Here is an 18,403-nt window from a genome sequence, read left to right on the forward strand (position 1 = left end):
TTGAAACGTACTAACTTGTTTCTTCCTCACAGGAGGTCAACTTGTATGTGCTAGCAACATTACGATCCCATGGAGCACATTTTTGGAGAAAGGGACATCCGTTGCACCACAGGGCGGGAGGAGGGAGCGTAGTACGATACATTTACTTTCTTTGGTAAGGATTATTTTGTGTTTTATACTTTTGGAATTATGGTATTTCATGTTGATTTCAAAATGACCTTTTTCATGTTTCAAACGTACTAACTCTTTTCTTCCTCACTGCAGGTCAACTTGTGTGTGGTAGCAACATTACGATCCCATTGAGCACAATTTTGGAGAAAGAGACATCTGTTGCACCACTGGGCGGGAGGAGGGAACGTAGGACGATACATTTTCTTTCTTTGGTAAGGATTTTTTTGTGTTTTATACTTTTGGAATTATGGTTTTTCATGTTAATTTTAAAATGACCTTTTTCATCTTTGAACCGTACTAATTTTTTTTTTTCCTTACAGCAGGTTAACTTGTGTGTGGTTCCAACATTACGATCCCATTGAGTACATTTTTGGAGAAAGGGACATTTGTAGCACCACAGGACTAGAGGAGGGAACGTGGCACGATACATTTTCTTACTTTGGTAAATTTTTTTTTTGTGTTTTATACATTTGGAAATATGGTTTTTCATGTTGATTTTAAAATGACCTTTTTTATTTTTGAAACGTACTAACTCGTATTTTCCTTACTGTAGGTTAACTTGAGTGTGGTTGCAACATTACGATCCCATTGAGTACATTTTTGGAGAAAGGGACATCTGTTGCACCACAGGGCGGGAGGAGGGAGCGTAGCACGATACATTTTCTTTCTTTGGTAAGGATTTTTTGGTGTTTTATACTTTTGGAATTTTGGTATTTCATGTTGATTTCAAAATGACCTTTTTCATGTTTGAAACGTACTAACTCTTTTCTTCCTCACTGCAGGTCAACTAGTGTGTGGTTGTAACAATACGATCCCATTGAGCACAAGTTTGGAGAAAGGGACATCTGTTGCACCACAGGGCGTGAGGAGGGAACGTAGGACGATACATTGTCTTTCGTTGGTAAGGATTTTTTTGTGTTTTATACTTTTGGAATTATGGTTTTACATGTTGATTTTAAAATGACCTTTTTCATTTTTGAAGCGTACTAATTTTTTTTTCCTTACAGCTGAACAACTTGTGTGTGATTGCAACATTACGATCCCATTGAGTACATTTTTGGAGAAAGGGACATCTGTAGCACCACAGGGCGGGAGGAGGGAAGGTGGCACAATACATTTTCTTTCTTTGGTAATTTTTTTTTGTGTTTTATACTTTTGGAATTATGGTTTTTCATGTTGATTTTAAAATGACCTTTTTCATGTTTGAAACGTACTAACTCGTTTCTTCCTCACAGCAGGTCAACTTGTGTGTGGTTGCAACATTACGGTCAAATGGAGCACATTTTTGGAGATAGGGACATCTGTTGCACCACAGGGCGGGACGAGGGAGCGTAGCACGATACATTTTCTTTCTTTGGTAAGGATTTTTTTGTGTTTTATACTTTTGGAATTTTAGTATTTCATGTTGATTTCAAAATGACATTTTTCATTTTTGAACTGTACTAATTCTTTTTTTTCCTTACAGCAGGTCAACTTGTGTGTGGTTCCAACATTACGATCCCATTGAGTACATTTTTGGAGAAAGGGACATCTGTAGCACCACAGGGCGGGAGGAGAGAACGTGGCACGATACATTTTCTTTCTTTGGTAACCATTTTTTTGTGTTTTATACTTTTGGAATTATGGTTTTTCATGTTGATTTTAAAATGACCTTTTTCATGTTTGAAACGTACTAACTCGTTTCTTCCTCAGAACAGGTCAACTTGTGTGGTTGCAACATTACGATCCCATGGAACACATTTTTGGAGATAGGGACATCTGCTGTACCACAGGGAGGGAGGAAGGAGCGAAGCACGATACATTTTCTTTCTTTGGTAAGGATTTTTTTGTGTTTTATACTTTTGGAATTTTGGTGTTTCATGTTGATTTTAAAATGACCTTTTTCACGTTTGAAACGTACTAACTCGTTTCTTCCTCACAACAGGTCAACTTGTGTGGTTGAAACATTACGATCCCATGGAGCACATTTTTGGAGATAGGGACATCTGCTGCTTCACAGGGCGGGAGGAGGGAGCGTAGCACGATACATTTTATTTCTTTGGTAAGGATTTCTTTGTGTTTTACACTTTTATAATTTTAGTAGTTCAAGTTGATTTTAAAATGACCTTTTTCATGTTTGAATCGTACTAACTCGTTTCTTAATCACAGCAGGTCAACTTGTGTGTGCTTGCAACATTACGATCACATGGAGCACATTTTTGGAGAAAGGGACATCTGTTGCAGCACAGGGCGGGAGGAGGGAGCATAGCACGATACATTTTTCTTTCTTTGGTAAGGATTTTTTTGTGATTTATACTTTTGGAAATTTAGTATTTCATGTTGATTTCAAAATGACCTTTTTCAAGTTTCAAACGTACTAACTCATTTCTTCCTCACTGCAGGTCAACTTGTGTGTGGTTGCGACATTACGATCCCATTGAGCAAAATTTTGGAGAAAGGGACCTCTGTTGCACCACAGGGCGGGAGGAGGGAACGTTGGACGATACATTTTCTTTCGTTGGTAAGGATTTTTTGTGTTTTATGCTTGTGGAATTATGGTTTTTCATGTTGATTTTAAAATGACATTTTTCATTTATGAACCGTACTAATTTTTTTTTTCCTTACAGCAGGTCAACTTGTGTGTGGTTCCAACATTACGATCCCATTGAGTACATTTTTGGAGAAAGGGACATCTGTAGAACCACAGGGCGGGAGGAGGGAATGTGGCACGATACATTTTCTTTCTTTGGTAAGTTTTTTTTTTGTGTTTTATAGTTTTGGAATTATGGTTTTTCATGTTGATTTTGAAATGACCTTTTTTATTTTTGAAACGTACTAACTCCTATGTTCCTTACTGCAGGTCACCTTGAGTGTGGTTGCAACATTACAATCCCATTGAGTACATTTTTGGAGAAAGGGACATCTGTTGCACCACAGGGCGGGAGGAGGGAGCGTAGCACGATACATTTTCTGTCTTTGGTAAGGATTTTTTTGTGTTTTATACTTTTGGAATTTTGGTATTTCATGTTGATTTCAAAATGACCTTTTCCATGATTCAAACGTACTAACTCTTTTCTTCCTCACTGCAGGTCAAGTTGTGTGTGGCTGCAACATTACGATCCCATTGAGTACATCTGTGGAGAAAGGGACATCCGTTGCACCACAGGGCGGGAGGAGGGAGCGAAGCACGATACATTTTCTCTCGTTGGTAAGGATTTTTTTGTGTTTTATGTTTTTGGATTTATGGTTTTTCATGTTGACTTTAAAATGACCTTTTTCTTTTTGAACCGTACTAATTTTTTTTCCTTACTGCAGGTCAACTTGTGTGTGGTTCCAACATTACGATCCCATTGAGTACATTTGTGGAGAAAGGGACATCCGTTGCACCACAGGGCGGGAGGAGGGAGCGAAGCACGATACATTTTCTCTCGTTAGTAAGCATCTTTTTGTGTTTTATACTTTTGGAATTATGGTTTTTCGTGTTGATTTTAAAATGACCTTTTTCATGTTTGGAATGTACTAACTCGCCTTTTCCTCGCTGCAGGCCAACTTGTGTGTGGTTGCAACATTACGATCCCATTGAGTACAGTTTTGGAGAAAGTGACATCTGTTGCACCACAGGGCAGGAGGAGGGAGCCTAGCACGATACATTTTCTTTCTTTGGTAAGGATTTTTTTGTGTTTTATACTTTTGGAATTATGGTTTTTCATGTTGATTTTAAAATGACCTTTTCAATTTTTTAACCGTACTAATTTTTTTTTTCCTTACAGCAGGTCAACTTGTGTGTGGTTCCAACGTTACGATCCCATTGAGTACATTTTTGGAGAAAGGGACATCTGTAGCACCACAGGGCGAGATTAGGGAACGTGGCACGATACATTTTCTTTCTTTGGTAAGTTTTTTTTTGTGTTTTATACTTTTGGAAATATGGTTTTTCATGTTGATTTTAAAATGACCTTTTTTATTTTTGAAACGTACTAACTCGTGTTTTCCTTACTGCAGGTCAACTTGAGTGTGGTTGCAACATTACGATCCCATTGAGTACATTTTTGGAGAAAGGGACATCTGTTGCACCACAGGGCGGGAGGAGGGAACGTAGGACGATACATGTTCTTTCATTGGTAAGGAATTTTTTGTGTTTTATACTTTTGGAAGTTTGGTATTTCATGTTAATTTCAAAATGACATTTTTCATGTTTGAAACGTACTAACTCGTTTCTTCCTCACAGCAGGTCAACTTGTGTGTGGTTGCAACATTACGGTCAAATGGAGCACATTTTTGGAGATAGGGACATACGTTGCACCACAGGGCGGGAGGAGGGAACGTAGCACGATACATTTTCTTTCTTTGGTAACCATTTTTTTGTGTTTTATACTTTTGGAAGTATGGTTTTTCATGTTGATTTTAAAATGTCCTTCTTCATGTTTGAAACGTACTAACTCATTTCTTCCTCACACCAGGTCAACTTGTGTGTGGTGGCAACATTACGATCCCATGGAGCACATTTTTGGAGACAGGGACATCTGTTGCACCACAGGGCGGGAAGATGGAGCGTAGAACGATACATTATCTTTCTTTGGTGAGGATTTTTTTTTTTTATACCTTTGGAATTTTGGTATTTCATGTTGATTTTAAAATGACCTTTTTCATGTTTGGAATGTACTAACTCGCCTCTTCCTCGCAGCAGGCCAACTTGTGTGTAGTTGCAACATTACGATCCCATTGAGTACATTTTTGGAGAATGTGACATCTGTTGCACCACAGGGCAGGAGGAGGGAGCGTAGCACGATACATTTTCTTTCTTTGGTAAGGATTTTTTTGTGTTTTATACTTTTGGAATTTTGGTGTTTCATGTTGATTTAAATTGACCTTTTTCATGTTTGAAACGTACTAACTCGTTTCTTCCTCACAACAGGTCAACTTGTGTGGATGCAACATTACGATCCCATGGAGCACATTTTTGGAGATAGGGACATCTGCTGCACCACAGGGCGGGAGGAGAGAGCGTAGCACGATACATTTTCTATCTTTGGTAAGGATTTTTTTGTGTTTTATACTTTTGGAATTTTGGTGTTTCATGTTGATTTTAAAATGACCTTTTTCATGTTTGAAACGTACTAACTCGTTTCTTCCTCACAGCAGGTCAACTTGTGTGAGCTTGCAACATTACGATCCCATAAAGCACATTTTTGGAGAAAGGCACATCTGTTGCACCACAGGGCGGGAGGAGGGAGCGTAGCACGATACATTTTCTTTCTTTGGTAAGGATTTTTTTGTGTTTTATACTTTTGGAATTTTGGTATTTCATGTTGATATCAAAATGACCTTCTTCATGTTTCAAACGTACTAACTCTTTTGTTCCTCACAGCAGGTCAACTTGTGTGTGGTTGCAACATTACAATCCCTTTGAGCACAATTTTGGAGAAAGGGACATCTGTTGCACAACAGGGCGGGCGGAGGGAACGTAGCACAAAACCTTTTCTTTCATTGGTAAGGATTATTTTGTGTTTTATACTTTTGGAATTATGGTTCTTCATATTGATTTTGGTATGACCTTTTTCATTTTTGAAACATACTAACTCGTTTCTTCCTCACAGCAGGTCTACTTGTGTGTGGTTGCAACATTATGATGCCATGGAGCACATTTTTGGAGAAAGGGACATCTGTAGCACCACAGGGCGGGAGGAGGGAATGTAGCACGATACATTTTCTTTCTTTGGTAAGGTTTTTCTTTGTGTTTGATACTTTTGGAAATATGGTTTTTCATGTTGATTTTAAAATGACCTTTTTCATTTTTGAAACGTACTAACTCGTTTTTTCCTTACAGCAGGTCAACTTGTGTGTGGTTGCAACATTACGATCCCATTGAGGACAATTTTGGAGAAAGGGACATCTGTTGCACCACAGGGCTGGTCGAGAGTGCGGAGCACGATACATTTTCTTTCTTTGGTAAGCATATTTTTGTGTTTTATACTTTTGGAATTTTGGTACTTCATGTTGATTTTAAAATGACCTTTTTCATATTTGGAATGTAGTAACTTGTTTTTTCCTCACTGCAGGCCATCTTGTGTGTGGTTGCAACATTACGATCCCATTGAGTACATTTTTGGAGAAAGGGACATCTGTTGCACCACAGGGCAGGACGAGAGTGCGGTGCACGATACATTTTCTTTCTTTGGTACGCCTTTTTTTGTGTTTTATACTTTTGGATTTATGGTTTTTCATGTTGATTTTAAAATGCCCTTTTTCATTTTTGAAACGTACTAACTCGTTTTTTCCTTACAGTAGGTCAACTTATGTGTGGTTGCAACATAACGATCCCATTGAGTACATTTTTGGAGAAAGGTACATCTGTTGCACCACAGGGCGGGGGGAGGTAGCGTAGCACGATACACTTTCTTTCTTTGGTAAGGATTTTTTTGTGTTTTGTACTTTTGGAATTTTGGTTTTTCATGTTGATTTTAAAATGACCTTTTTCATGTTTGGAATGTACCAAGACGTTTTTCCTCACTGCAGGCCAACTAGTGTGTCGTTGCAACATTACGATCCCATTGAGTACCTTTTTGGAGAAAGGGACATCTGTTGCACCACAGGGCAGGACGAGAGTGCGTAGCACGATACATTTTCTTTCTTTGGTAAGCATTTTTTTGTGTTTTATACTTTTGGAATTTTGGTATTTCATATTGATTTTAAAATGACCTTTTTCGAGTTTGGAATGTACTAACTCGTTTTTTCCTCACTGCAGGCCGACTTGTGTGTGGTTGCAACATTACGATCCCATTGAGTACATTTTTAGAAAGGGACATCTGTTGCATCACAGGGCGGGAGGAGAGAGAGTAGCACGTTACATGTTCTTTCTTTGGTAAGGATTTATTTGTGTTTTATACTTTTGGAATTTTGGTATTTCATGTTGATTTTAAAATGACCTTTTTCATTTTTGAAACTTACTAGCTCGTTTCTTCCTCACAGCAGGTCAACTTGTGTGTTTGCAACATTGTGATCCCATGGAGCACATTTTTGGAGAAAGGGACATCTGTAGCACCACAGGGCGGGAGGAGGGAATGTAGCACGATACATTTTCTTTCTTTGGTAAGGTTTTTCATTGTGTTTTATACTTTTGGAAATATGGTTTTTCATGTTGATTTTAAAAGGACCTTTTTCATTTTTGAAACGTACTAACTCGTTTTTTCCTTACAGCAGGTCAACTTGGGTGTGGTTGCAACATTACGATCCCATTGAGTACATTAATGGAGAAAGGGACATCTCTTGCACCACAGGGCGGGAGGAGAGAGCGTAGCACGATACATTTTCTTTCTTTGGTAAGCATTGTTTTGTTTTTTATACTTTTGGAATTAAGGTTTCCATGTTGATTTTAAAATGGCCTTTTTCATGTTTGAATCGTATCAACTCGTTTCTTCCTCACAGCAGGTCAACATGTGTGTGGTTGCAACATTACGATCCCATTGAGTACATTTTTGGAGAAAGGGACATCTGTTGCACAACAGGGCGGGCGGAGTGAACGTAGCACAAAACCTGTTCTTTCTTTGGTAAGGATTATTTTGTGTTTTATGCTTTTGGAATTATGGTTTTTTATGTTGATTTTAATATGACCTTTTTCATTTTTGAAACATACTAACTCGTTCCTTCCTCACAGCAGGTCAACTTGTGTGTGGTTGTAACATTATGATGCCATGGAGCACATTTTTGGAGAAACGGACATCTGTAGCACCACAGGGCGGGAGGAGGGAATGTAGCATGATACATTTTCTTTCTTTGGTAAGGTTTTTCTTTGTCTTTTATACTTTTGGAAATATGGTTTTTCATGTTGATTTTAAAATGACCTTTTTCATTTTTGAAACGTACTAACTCGTTTTTTCCTTACAGCAGGTCAACTTGTGTGTGGTTGAAACATTACGATCCCATTGAGTACAATTTTGGAGAAAGGGACATCTGTTGCACCACAGGGCAGGACGAGAGTGTGGAGCACGATACATTCTCTTTCTTTGGTAAGCATATTTTTGTGTTTTATACTTTTGGAATTTTGATATTTCGTGTTGATTTTAAAATTACCTTTTTCATATTTGGAATGTACTAACTCGTTTTTTCCTCACTGCAGGCCAACTTGTGTGTGGTTGCAACATTACGATCCCATTGAGTACATTTTTGGAGAAAGGGACATCTGTTGCACCACAGGGCAGGACGAGAGTGCGGTGCACGATACATTTTCTTTCTTTGGTACGCATTTTTTGTGTTTTATACTTTTGGAATTCTGGTTTTTCACGTTGATTTTAAAATGACCTTTTTCATGTTTGAAACGTACTAACTCGTTTTTCCGCACTGCAGGCCAACTTGTGTGTGGTTGCAACATTACGATCCCATTGAGTACATTTTTGGAGACAGGGACATCTGTTGCACCACAGGGCAGGACGAGAGTATGGAGCACGATACATTTTCTTTCTTTGGTAAGCATTGTTTTGTGTTTTATACTTTTGGAATTAAGGTTTTTCATGTTGATTTTAAAATGGCCTTTTTCATGTTTGAATCGTATCAACTCGTTTCTTCCTCACAGCAGGTCAACCTGTGTGTGGTTGCAATATTACGATCCCATTGAGTACATTTTTTGAGAAAGGGACATCTGTTGCACCACAGGGCAGAACGAGAGTGCAGAGCACGATACATTTTCTTTCTTTGGTAAGCATTTTTTTGTGTTCAATATTTTTGGATTTATGGTTTTTCATGTTGATTTTAAAATGACCTTTTTCATGTTTGAAACGTACTAACTCGTTATTTCCTCACAGCAGGTCAACTTGTGTGTGGTTGCAACATTACGATCCCATGGAGCACATTTTCGGAGAAAGGGACATCTGTTGCACCACAGGGCGGGAGGAGGGAACGTAGGATGATACATTTTCTTTCTTTGGTAAGGATTTTTTATGTGTTATACTTTTGGAATTATGGTTTTTCATGTTGATTTTAAAATGACCTTATTCGTATTTGGAATGTACTAACTCGTTTTTTCCTCACTGCAGGCCAACTTGTGTGTGGCTGCATTCTTACGATCGCATTGATTACTTTTTTGGAGAAAGGGACATCTGTTGCACCACAGGGCGGTCGGAGGGAACGTAGCACGTTACATTTTCTTTCTTTGGTAATGATTTTTTTGTGTTTTATACTTTTGGAATTTTGGTATTTCATGTTGATTTTAAAATGACCTTTTTCATGTTTGGAATATACTAACTCGTTTTTTCCTCACTGCAGGGCAACTTGTGTGTGGTTGCAACATTACGATCCCATTGAGTACTTTTTGGAGAAAGGGACATCTGTTGCACCACAGGGCAGGACGAGAGTGCGGAGCACGATACATTTTCTTCCTTTGGTACGGATTTTTTTGTGTTTTATACTTTTGGAATTACGGTTTTTCACGTTGATTTTAAAATGACCTTTTCACGTTTGAAACGTACTAACTCGTTTCTTCCTCACAGCAGGTCAACGTGTGTGTGGTTGCAACATTACGATCCCATGGAGCACATTTTTGGAGAAAGGGACACCTGTAGCACCACAGGGCGGGAAGAGGGAGCGTAGCACGATACATTTTCTTTCTTTGGTAAGGATTTTTTTGTGTTTTATACTTTTGGAAATATGGTTTTTCATGTTGAATTTAATATGACCTTTTTCATTTTTGAAACGTACTAACTCGTTTCTTCCTCACAGCAGGTCAACTTGTGTGTGGTTGCAACATTATGATCCCATGGAGCACATTTTTGGTGAAAGGGACATCTGTAGCACCACAGGGCCGGAGGAGGGAACGTAGCACGATACATTTTCTTTCTTTGGTAAGGTTTTTCTTTGTGTTTTATACTTTTGAAAATATGGCTTTTCATGATGAATTTAATGTGACCTTTTTCATTTTTCAAACGTACTAACTAGTTTCTTCCCCACAGCAGGTCAACTTGTGTGTGGTTGCAACATTACGATCCCATGGAGCACATTTTTGGAGAAAGGGTCATCTGTAGCACCACAGGGCGGGAGGAGGGAATGTAGCACGATACATTTTCTTCCTTTGGTAAGGTTTTTCTTTGTGGTTTATACTTTTGGAAATATGGTTTTTCATGTTGATTTTAAAATGACCTTTTTCACTTTTGAAACGTATTAACTCGTTTTTTCCTTACAGCTGGTCAACTTGTGTGTTGTTGCAACATTACGATCCCATTGAGTACAATTTTGGAGAAATGGACATCTGTTGCACCACAGGGCGGGAGGAGGGAACATAGGATGATACATTTTCTTTCTTTGGTAAGGATTTTTTATGTGTTATACTTTTGGAATTATGGTTTTTCATGTTGATTTTAAAATGACCTTATTCGTATTTGGAATGTACTAACTCGTTTTTTCCTCACTGCAGGCCAACTTGTGTGTGGCTGCATTCTTACGATCGCATTGATTACATTTTTGGAGAAAGGGACATCTGTTGCACCACAGTGCGGGAGGAGGGACCGTAGCACGATACATTTTCCTTCTTTGGTAAGGATATTTTTGTGTTTTATACTTTTGGAATTATGACTTTTCATGTTTACAAAATGACCTTTTTCATTTTTTAAACGTATAAACTCGTCTTTTCCTCACAGCAGGCCAACTTGTTTGTGGTTGCAACATTACGATCCCATTGAGTACATTTTTGGAGAAAGGGACATCCGTTGCACCACAGGGCAGGACGAGAGTGCGGAGCACGATACATTTTCTTTCTTTGGTAAGCATTTTGTTGTGATTTATACTTTTGGAATTATGGTTTTTCATATTGATTTTAAAATGACCTTTTTCATGTTTGAATTGTACTAACTGGTTTCTTCCTCACAGCACGTCAACTTGTGTGTGGTTGCAACATTACGCTCCCATGGAGCACATTTTTGGAGAAAGGGAAATCTTTTGCACCAAAGGGCGGTAGGAGGGAACGTAGCACGATACATTTTCTTTCTTTGGTAAGTATTTTTTTGTGTTGTATACTTTTGGAATTATGTTTTTTCATGTTGAATTTAAAATGACCTTTTTCATGTTCGATATGTACTAACTCATTTCTTCCTCACAGCAGGTCAACTTGTGCATGGTTGTAACATTACGATCACATGGAGCACATTTTCAGAGAAAGGGACATATGTTGCACCACAGGGCGGGAGGAGTGAACGTAGCATGATACATTTTCTTTCTTTGGGAAGGATATTTTTGTGTTTTTTACTTTTGGAATTATGACTTTTCATGTTTACAAAATGACCTTTTTCATTTTTTAAACGTACTAACTCGTCTTTTCCTCACAGCAGGCCAACTTGTTTGTGGTTGCAACATTACGATCCCATTGAGTAAATTTTTGGAGAAAGGGACATATGTTGCACCACAGGGCGCGAAGAGGGTTCGGAGCACGATACACTTTCTTTCTTTACCAAGCATTTTTCTGTTTTTTATACTTTTGGAATTTTAGTATTTCTTGTTGATTTTTAAATGACCTTTTTCAAGTTGGGAATGTACTTACTCGTGTTTTCCTCACAGCAGGTCAACTTGTGTGTGGTTGCAACATTACGATCCCATGGAGTACATTTTTGGAGAAAAGGACATCTGTTGCACCACAGTGCGGGAGGAGGGTGATGAGCTCGATACATTTTCTTTCATTGATGAGAATTTTTTTGTGTTGTATACTTTTGGAATTTTGGTATTTCATGTTGATTATAAAATGACCTTTCTCATGTTTGGAATGTACTAACTCGTTTTTTCCTCACAGCAGGCAAACTTGTGCGTGGTTGCAACATTACGATCCCATTGAGTACATTTTTTTAGAAAGGGACATCTGCTGCACCACAGGACAGGACGTGAGTGCGGAGCACGATACATTTTCTTTATTTGGTAAGTATTTTTTTGTGTTTTATACTTTTGGAATTATGGTTTTTCATGTTGATTTTAAAATGACCATTCTCATGTTTGAAACGTACTAACTCGTTTTTTCCTCACAGTAGGTCAACTTGTGTGTGGGTGCAACATTATGATCCCATTGTGTACAGTTTTGGAGAAAGGGAGATCTGTTGCACCACAGGGCACAATGTGAGTGCAGAGCACGATACATTTTCTTTCTTTGGTAAGAATTTTTTTGTGTTTAATGCCTTTGGAATTTTGGTTTTTCATGTTGATTATAAATTAACCTTTTTCATGTTTGATACGTACTAACTCGTTTATTTCTCACAGCGGGTCAACTTGGGTGTGGTTGCAGCATTACGATCCCATTGAGTACATTTTTGGAGAAAGGGACATCTGTTGCCCCACAGGGCAGGACGAGAGTGCGGAGCACGATTCGTTTTCTTTCTTTGGTAAGGATTTTTTTGTGTTTTATACTTTTGGAATTATGGTTTTTCATGTTGATTATAAAATAACCTTTTTCATGTTTGATACGTACTAACTCGTTTCTTTCTCACAGCGGGTCAACTTGGGTGTGGTTGCAGCATTACGATCCCATTGAGTACATTTTTGGAGAAAGGGACATCTGTTGCACCACTGGGCGGGGAGGTGGGTGCGGAGCATGATACTTTTTCTTTTTTTGGTAAGCATTTTTTGTGTTTGACACTTTTGGAATTTTGGTTTTACATGTTGATTTTATAATGACCTTTTTCATGTTTGAAATGTACTAACTCGTTTTTTCCTCACAGCAAGTCGACTTGTGTTTGTGGTTGCAACATTCTTTCTGGATATTTCGTCATGAAACTTACAAACAATGGTTCTGTATGCAAGGGTTCTGTATACAAGGGGAAAATCTCTTGACAGAAAAGCTGATAATTAAACAGAGAGTAGCGCTGCATGAATCAACAGACTAGTGGTACTGCAATCTCTTGTCGTTATCTGTACACAGCAGACTAATGCAAACGTGGGAGTAGAGCGGTTGTCGTTGTTTTGTACGGATAGACAGCTGGGTAGAATGGCATCGAGTCAACATTTACCACACTAACTGCGAGGGATGCCCGTTAGCAGAACGCAGGCAGAACAAACTCTGAGCGTTCTCTCTGGTGTTCCGGTGTATATATGCAATTTACACTACTGGCCATTAAAATTGCTACACCAAGAAGAAATGCAGATGATAAACGGGTATTCATTGGACAAATATATTATACTAGAACTGACATGTGATTACATTTTCACGTAATTTGGGTGCATAGGTTCTGAGAAATCAGTACCCAGAACAACCACCTCTGGCCGTAATAACGGTCTTGATACACCTGGGCATTGAGTCTAACAGAGCTTGGATGGCGTGTACAGGTAGAGCTACCCATGTAGCTTCAACACGATACCACAGTTTATCAAGAGTAGTGACTGGCGTATTGTGACGAGCCAGTAGCTCGGCCACCAGTGACCAGACGTTTTCAGCTGGTGAGAGATCTGGAGAATGTGCTGACCAGGGCAGAAGTCGAACATTTTGTGTATTCAGAAAGACCTGTACAGGACCTGCAACATGCGGTCGTGCATTATTCTGCCGAAATGTAGGGTTTCCCAAGGATCGGATGAAGGATAGAGCCACGGGTCGTAACACATCTGAAATGTAACGTTCACTGGTCAAAGTGCAGTCCAGTCGAACAAGAGGTGACCGAGGCGTGTAACCAATAGCACCCCATACCATCACGCCGGGTGTTACGCCAGTATGGCGATGACGAATACACGCTTCCAATGTGCATTCACCGTGATGTCGCCTAACACGGATGCGACCATCATGATGCTGTAAACAGAACCTAGATTCTTCCGAAAAAATGACGTTTTGCCATCCGTGCAGCCAGGTTCGTCGTTGAGTATACCATCGTAGGCGTTTCCCGTCTGTGATGCAGCGTCAAGGGTAACCGCAGCAATGGTCTCCGAGCTGATAGCCGTCGAACTGTTCGTGCAGATGGTTGTTGTCTTGCAAACGTCCCCATCTGTTGACGCAGCGTTCGAGACGTGGCTGCACGATCCGTTACAGCCATACGGATAAGATGTCTGTCATCTCGACTGCTAGGGATACGAGGCCGTTGGGATCCAGCACGGCGTTCCGTATTACCCTCCTGGACCCACCGATTCCATATTCTGCTAACAGACATCAAAGTCGGAATCTTGATGGTACGCGTTTCTCCTCCTTACACGAGGCATCGCAACAACGTTTCACCAGGCAACGCCGGTCAGCTGCTGTTTGTGTATGAGAAATCGGTTGGAAACTTTCCTCATGTCAGCACGTTGTAGGTGTCGCCACCGCTGCCAAGGTTGTGTGAATGCTCTGAAATGCTAATCATTTGCGTATCGCAGAATCTTCTTCCTGTCGATAAAATTTCGCGTCTGTAGCACGTCATCCTCGTGGTGTAGCAATTTTAATGACCAGTAATGTAGTTTTTGCGTTGTGTAGGTACAGTTACCACAAACAAATATTGCTGAGCATGTCTTTAATGGGATGCATTGGGGCAACTGTTTCCTTTCACCAAAAAAAAAAAAAAAAAAAAAAAAAAAAAAAAAAAAAAAAAAAAAAATCAAATTGAAGGTGTACTTTTGCGTGCCCTTTCGATAGAGTGGTCTCCAATTAGTCTACGCCATATTCGGATTATCGATGTGTATTAACAGGACGAATAACCACAATTCCATGAGTGACTTACCGCTTTGGCTCTTGGCAATTGCTACCACTAGGGAGCAGTGCTGCTCTGGAGCTGCCGGAGTACCAGTTACCGCTCTGTCGAACGGGCACTGCCGGTAAGTAGAACTTACAAACAAAATTTGACTTGCCTACTTTTCCCATTTAAAACCATCTTACAATTTATTCTGTTCAAAAAATGGTTCAAATGGCTCTGAGCACTATGGGACTCAACTGCTGTGGTCATCAGTCCCCTAGAACTTATAACTACTTAAACCTAACTAACCTAAGGACATCATACACACCCATGCTCGAGGCAGTATTAGAACCTGCGACCGTAGCAGCAGCGCGGCCCCGGACTGGAGCGCCTAGAACCGCACGGCCACCGCGGCCGGCAATTTATTCTGTGGATGGATTTTCTAGCATCTTTTGCATACCTTCGTTCAGAACTGTCCTTTGGTATAACGTTTTGTGGTACTGCAGCAAAGGTCATATTAGTGTGTATTCTACAGCCGGCCGTTGAGGCCGAGCGGTTCTAGGCGCTTCAGTCTGGAACCGCGCGACCGCTACGGTCGCAGGTTCGAATCCTGCCTCGGACATGGATGTGTGTGATGTCCTTAGGTTAGTTAGGTTTAAGATGTTCTAACTTCTAGGGTACTGATGACCTCAGCTGTTAAGTCCCATAGTGCTCAGAGCCAGCTAAGCTAAGCTGTTCTATAGAAAGCGAGCAGAAACAATGTTACATAAAACTGATAACCACCCATCTTTCAGGCGTATATTCCGGGTCTTGGCATTCTTGCACTTAAAATTCCAATAAATGCACGGTCTACTGGTACTTTTGATTAGTGATAACTGAGACTGTAATATAAAGCCTTCAGCTACACTAGTGGCAGAACTGATTTCCATAGAGACCGCTCAGAAGTGAGTTCTACATTGTGGCGAAACAGATGGGTGGCGGTAATCAGGCACGAGAGTCTAAATATTCAAAACTAAGTTCAAAGAATGGCTATTAACCATTATTTATACAATTCATCGAGTTGTTTCGAGTCGGGAATGTGAATTATACTTACGTCAAATGCAGAATTTTGACTCTACGAGTGTTTAGTAGTTTTAGTGTTCTGTGTAAAGTAACATAAACACTGCATTTGAGGTCTTAGCTAAAAGCAGCAACCGAGGACCAGTAGCTGTTTAATGTTTAACTTATAGAGGTCTCTTGTGCTGCAAAAACAAGTACTAGATGTTAAGGGTGCCCCTACATCACGGGTAAGTCGTGTTTTATCACCGGCTGATCGTCTTACTTATTTTGATTCTGCGTGTGTTGTCTAAAACCATTTTAGTGTGATTTACTTGTTTGAGGAGACAGATAAGTTATGTTTTAGCTTCTTTCTCTGCTCATGTACCTATGTTAACGCTTTTAGCAGTACTGTTCTATACTACTGTAATGCTCTTATTGCTTGGTCTACTCATTCTTTTTTGTTTCATTAGACATGTGTCACGATGGTATCACACGAAATCGTTCATAAAATAACGAAGATAAAGTATTGTGATCAGGAACTGTTTTCAATTCCACGAGCTCTCTTTATGTTGCACACAACTGCCCATTAAAATTGCTGCACCGCGAAGATGACGTGCTACAGATGCGAAATTTAAGCGACAGGAAGAAGATGCTGTGATACGCAAATTATTAGCTTTTCAGAGCATTCACACAAGGTTGGCGCCGGTGGCGACACCTACAACGTGCTGGCATGAGGAAAGTTTCCAACCGGTTTCTCATACACAAACAACAGTTGACCGGTGTTTCCTGGTGAAACGTTGTTGTGATGCCTCGTGTAAGGAGGAGAAATGCGTACCATCACGTTTTCGACTTTGATAAAGGTCGGATTGTAGCCTATCGCAATAGCGGTTTATCGTATCGTGACATTGCTGCTAGCCGGCCAAAGTGGCCGAACGATTCTAGGCGCTACAGTCTGGAACCGAGCTACCGCTACGGTCGCAGGTTCGAATCCTGCCTCAGGCATGGATGTGTGTGATGTCCTTAAGTTAGTTAGGTTTAACTAGTTCTAAGTTCTAGGGGACTGATAACCAAAGAAGTTAAGTCTCATAGTGCTCAGAGCCATTTGAACCATTTGAACCATTGCTGCTCGCGTTGGTCGAGATCCAATGTCTGTTAGCAGAATATGGAATCGGTGGGTTCAGGAGGGTATTACTGAACGCCGTGCTGGATCCCAACGGCCTCGTATCACTAGCAGTCGAGGTGACAGACGTCTTATCCGCATGGCTGTAACGGATCGTGCAGCCACGTCTCGAACGCTGCGTCAACAGATGGGGACGTTTGCAAGACAACAACCATCTGCACGAACGGTTCGACGGCTATCAGCTCGGAGACCATGGCTGCGGTTACCCTTGACGCTGCATCACAGACGGGAACGCCTGCGATGGTGTACTGAACGACGAACCTGGCTGCACTAATGGCAAAACATTTTTTCGGAGGAATCTAGGTTCTGTTTACAGCATCATGATGGTCGTATCCGTGTTTGGCGACATCGCTGTGAACGCACATTGGAAGCGTTTATTCGTCGTCGCCATACTGGCGTATCACGCGGCGTGATGGTATGGGGGTGCCATTGGTTACACGTCTCGGTCACCTCTTGTTCGCATTGACGGCACTTTGAACAGTGGACGCTACATTTGAGATGTGTTACGACCCGTGGCTCTACCCTTCATTCAATCCCTGCGAAACCCTACATTTCAGCAGGATAATGCACGACCGTATGTTGCAGGTCCTGTACGGGCCTTTCTGGATACAGAAAATGTTTGACTGCTGCCCTGGCCAGCACATTCTCCAGATCCTTCACCAATTGGAAACGTCTAGTCAATGGTGGCCGAGTAACTGGCTCGTCTCAATACGCCAGTCACTACTCTTGATGAACTGTGGTATCGTGTTGAAACTGCATGGGCAGCTCTACCTGTACAAGCCATCCAAGCTCCGTTTGACTCAATGCCCAGGCGTATCGAGGTCGTTATTACGGCCAGAGGTGGTTGTTCTGGGTACTGATTTCTCAGGATGTATGCAACCAAATTGCGTGAAAATGCAGTCACATGTCAGTTCTAGTATAATACATTTGTCCAATGTATACCCGTTTATCATCTGCATTTCTTCTTGTTGTAGCAATTTTAATGGCCAATAGTGTATTTATGGAATCCGATGAGTGAATGAATTAATGAACTATCTATTTTTGGTTTTAGTTCTTTTTTTAGTCAAAGCCATCCGTATTTGTTTAAAAATTCTTATTTGGGTGAGTACTGCCGCAGTTTCGGTCTGACCGCAACCCGTTCCCCCTTGCTGTAATTACTTTCGTGAACACTCGATCAGGCGAGGGCTGTCGAAGTGGGAACGAAATTTGCTCGTGCAGCCGGAAACATAAATTCAGTAACGCTGCTAACGAACCTGATTACGGCCGCCCCGCCCCCAGCTTGCAGGACTACCGCCGCCACAAAAGCCGCAGCTTCGCCGGCGGCGGAAAGCAGCCGGTAGGCCGACGCCCATTTCCGCGCCGGGCCAACCAATTAAAATCTCTGCCTAAGCACTTACTGGTTCTAGATGACACTACAGCCTTGTTTGAGAGAAATGAGTGAGTG

The sequence above is a fragment of the Schistocerca piceifrons genome, chromosome 7 (genome assembly GCF_021461385.2).
Source record: "Schistocerca piceifrons isolate TAMUIC-IGC-003096 chromosome 7, iqSchPice1.1, whole genome shotgun sequence".
Classification (NCBI taxonomy): Eukaryota; Metazoa; Arthropoda; class Insecta; order Orthoptera; family Acrididae; genus Schistocerca; species Schistocerca piceifrons.